This window comes from Vombatus ursinus, unplaced genomic scaffold, assembly GCF_900497805.2.
Source record: "Vombatus ursinus unplaced genomic scaffold, bare-nosed wombat genome assembly UNPS02011353.1, whole genome shotgun sequence".
Classification (NCBI taxonomy): domain Eukaryota; kingdom Metazoa; phylum Chordata; class Mammalia; order Diprotodontia; family Vombatidae; genus Vombatus; species Vombatus ursinus.
This window is the reverse complement of record NW_020951131.1, coordinates 4,411,819-4,416,352: the sequence shown is the minus strand read 5'-3', so window position 1 is coordinate 4,416,352 and position 4,534 is coordinate 4,411,819. Positions and strand designations below refer to the sequence as shown.

The 4,534-nt window shown below is 36.0% G+C and overlaps 1 pseudogene; it reads left to right on the top strand.

Moving 5' to 3' along the window:
- Positions 1-4,257, top strand: part of LOC114038609 — a 33,073-nt pseudogene extending 28,816 nt beyond the window's left edge.
- Positions 4,258-4,534: the final 277 nt, after the last annotated feature.

Here is a 4,534-nt window from a genome sequence, read left to right as displayed (position 1 = left end):
TAAAATTGTTAATTATTTCAACTGGTTTTTTAGTTCATTCTGTAGGATTATCTAAGTATACATTGTATCATCTGCAAAGGGTGATAGCTTTGTTTCCTCTTCATTGGTGGTGAATTCACTCTTTTCATTTTTGATGCTGGTAATTTGGTTTTCTTTCTTTTTTAAAATAAAGTTAACCAATGGTTTATCTATTTCATTTTTTTTTCATAAAACCAGCTTTTAGTTTTATTTATTAGTTCAATGGTTTTCTTACTTTCAGTTTCATTAATATCTCCTTTGATTTTTAGGATTTCCAATTTGGTGTTTAGTTGAGGATTTTTAATTTGTTCTTTTTCTGTTTTTTTTTTAGTTGCATATCCAATTCATTGATCTGTTCTTTTTCTATTTTATTCATGTAAGCATTTAGACATATAAATTTTCCCCTAAGTACTGCTTTGGCTGCATCCCACAAATTTTGGTATGTTGTCTCATTGTTGTTATTCTCATTGATGAAATTATTGATCATTTCTATGATTTGTTCTTTTACTAACTCATTCTTTAGGATTAGATTATTTCTTTTCCAATTAATTTTAATCTATCTTTCCATGGCTCTTTATTAAATGTAATTTTTATTACATTGGATCTGAAAAAGATTGCATTTAGCATTTCTGACTTTCTGCATTTGATTGTGTTTTTATTTCCTAATACATGGTCAATTTTTGTGTAGGTGCCACATACAACTGAGAAAGAGATATATTCCTTTCTATCCCTATTCATTTTTCCCCCAGAGATCTAGCATATCTTTTATAAAATTCTATCTGTCACTTTAACTTCTTTCTTGTTTATTTTGGGGTTAGATTTACCTATTTCTGAGAAGGGGAGGTTGAGGTCTCCTTCCCATATAGTTTTATTGTCTATTTCCTCCTGTAACTCATTTAACTTCTCCTTTAGAAATCTGGATGCTATACATTTGATGCATATATGTTTATTGTTTATATTACTTCATTGTTTATGGTACCTTTTATTTTTTTTAATTTAGTATTTTATTTTTCCCCAGTTACATATAAATGCAATTTTTAACATTTGCTTTTAAAATTTTGAGTTCCAAATTCTTTCCCTTCTTCCCTTCCCCCTCCCCCACTGAGAAGGCAAGCAATTTGATATAGGTTATACATGTGTGGTCATACAAAACATATCCATAATTATTCACATTGTAAAAGAAAACAGACAAAAAGTTCAAGAAAAATAAGGTTAAAAGAAAAGTATATTTCAATCTGTATTCAGATACCATTAGTTCTTTCTCTGGGGATACGTAGCATTTTTTTGTCATAAGTCCTTCAGAGTTATCTTTTTTTTTCCTTTTTTGGGGGGGCAATTGGGGTTAAGTGACTTGTCCAGGGTCACACAGCTAGTAAATGTCTAGAGTCTGAGGTCAGGTTTGAACTTAGGTCCTCCTGATCCCAAGGACAGACCTCCATGTACTGCACCACTAGCTGCCCCTCAGAGTTGTCTTGATTGTTGTATTGCTGAGAATAGCTAAGTCATCCACAGCTGATCATCCTATAATATTGCTGTTACTTTGTACACAGGACATTACACTTTGCATCAGCCCATGCAAATCTTTCCAGATTTTTCTGAGGGCATCCTACTCATCATTTCTTATAGTAAAATAGTATTCCATTACAATCACATACCATACCTTGTTCAGCCATTTCCCAACTGCTGGGCATCCCTCAATTTTCAATTCTTTTTCCCCAGAAAAAAAAAGCTGTTATGAATACTTTTGCACACACAGGTACTTTTCCTTTTTTAAAATCTCTTTTGGTTTACAGATGTAGTAGTGGCATTGCTAAATCAAAGGGTATGTCTGGTTTTATAGCCCTTTGGGCGTAGTTCCAAATTGCTCTACAGAATGGTTGAATCAGTTTACAACTCCACCAACAGTGCATTAATGTCTCATTTTTCCCACATCCCCTCCAACATTTGTCATTTAATTTTTCTGTCCTATTAGCCAATCTAATAGGTATGAGGTATTAGGTATGTTTCAATTTTCATTTCTCTAATCAATAGTGAGTTAAGAGTATTTTTCACATGGCTATAGATAGCTTTGATTATTTCATCTGAAAACTGATCATATCTTTTGATCACTTATCAATTGGGGAATGGCTCTTATTTTATAAATTTGACTCAGTTCTCTATATGTTTGAGCAATGAGGCCTTCATCAGAGAAACTTGCTTCAAAAAAATTTTTTTTACAGTTACTATTGCTAATTGTATTTCCCTCCATCCTCTCTCCCCTCCCCATTTATTCTATTCTCTTTCAGGGCAGCTAGGTGGTGCAGTGGATAGAGCACTGGCCCTGGAGTCAGGAGGACCTGAGTTCAACTCTGACCTTAGACACATAACCCTCGCTAGCTGTGTGACCCTGGGCAAGTCACTTAACCCCAATTGCCTCACCAAAAAAAAAATAATAATATTCTATTCTCTTTCTCCTTTCACCCTGTCCCTCCTCAAAAGTGTTTTGCTTCTGGCTACCCATTCTGCCCTCCCTTCTATCACTCCCCCTTCTCTTATCCCCTTTGCCTCCTACTTTCCTATAAGGTAAGGTAGGTTTCTATACCTAATTGCATGTGTATGTTATTTTCTCTTTGAGACAATTCTGAGAGAATAGGGTTCACTTACTCTCCCTCCCTTCCTCTCTCTTCCCCTTCACTGTAAAAGCTTTTTCTTACCTCTTCTATGTGAGATAATTTAACACATTCTTCTTCTCCCTTTCTCTTTCACTCAATACATTCCTCTCTCACACCTAAATTTTATTTTTCAGTTATCATCCGTTCATTTTCAACTCACACCTGTGCCCTCTGACAATATATACTCCTTCTAACTACCCTAATAATGAGAAAGGTCTTATGAGTTACTAATAGCATCTTCCCATGCAGGAAAATAAACAGTTGAAACTTATTGAGTCCCTTATTGATTTCCCTTTCTTGTTAACCTTTTCATGCTTCTCTTGAGTCTTGTATTTGAAAATAAAATTTTCTATTCACCTCTGGTCTTTTCATCAAGAATGCTTGAAAGTCCTCTATCTCATTGAAAATCTATTTTCCCCCTGAAGGATTACACTCAGTTTTGCTGGGTAGGTGATTCTTGGTTGTAATCCTAGCTCCTTTGACCTCTAGAATATCTTATTCCAAGCCCTCTGATCCTTTAATGTAGAAGCTGCTAAATCTTGTGTTCTCCTGACTGTGGCTCCACCACACTCGAATTGTTTCTTTCTGGTTGCTTGCAATATTTTCTCCTTGACCTGGAATTTTGCTGTAATATTCCTGGGAGTTTTCCTTTTGGAATCTCTTTCAGCAGGTGATTGGTGGATTCTTTCAATTTTTATTTTACCCTCTGGTTCTCAAACATCAGGGCAGTTTTCCTTGATAATTTCTTGAAAGACGGTGTCTAGGCTCTTTTTTTTTTTGGTCATGGCTTTCAGGTAGTCCAATAATTTTTTAATTATCTCACTTGGATCTACTTTCCAGGTCAGTTGTTTTTCTAATAAGATATTTCACATTGTCTTCTATTTTTCATTCTTTTGATTTTGTTTGATTGTTTCTTGATTTCTCATAGATGTATTAGCTTCCATTTGCTCCATTCTAATTTTTAAGGAATTATTTTCCTCAGTGGGCTTTTGGACCTCCTTTTCCATTTGGGCAATTCTGCTTTTTAAGGCATTCTTCTCCTCATTGACTTTTTGGACTTCTTTTACCATTTGGCCTAGTCTGTTTTTTTAAGGTGTTACTTTTTTCAGTATTTTTTGTGTCTCCTTTACCCATCTGTTGACTCATTTTTTTCATGATTTTCTTGCATCACTTTCATTTCTCTTCCCAATTTTTCCTCTACCTCTCTTACTTGATTTTCAAAATCTTTTTTGAGCTCTTCAATGGCCTAAGGCCAATTCATATTTTTCTTGGAGGCTTTGGATGTAGGAGCTTTGACTTTTTCCTCTTCTAAGTTTGTGTTTTGATTTTCCTTGTCCCCATAGTAGCTTTCTATGGTCAGGTTTTTTTTACCTCATTTTTCTGGCTATTTTAAAGTGAAGTTCTGATCCTGGGGCAGAAGGGACACTATCCCAAGCTTCTTGTGACTGTGAATAAGGAACTGGCCCCTGTTTTGCTGCCAGGACTGGCCACTAGCCTGCTGCGCAAGTGGCTGGAGGCCTCACAACCAGCCCGCTGTGCAGGCCTGCTGAAAGGGGGCCTTGATCCGCAGTTGCTGATCTGTGCTTAATTTGGGAGTCTTCCACTGTTTTTCCCAGACATCACCTGTGCTGGGCTATACTGTCCTTTTACTTAAATGAGACAGGCCTTTCCTGCAGTCCTTCTAAGTTATTGTGGGCTTGGAAAATGCTTCAACCTATCCTTTTGTGGGTTCTGTCACTCCAGAATTTATTTTGAGGTTTGATTTAAAGTTGTTTCTAGGGGAATTGTGAAAAGCTCAGGCAACTCCCTGACTTTTCTCCCCATCTAAGCTCTGCCTCATGCCAAGTTTCATGTAGACGTTTTTT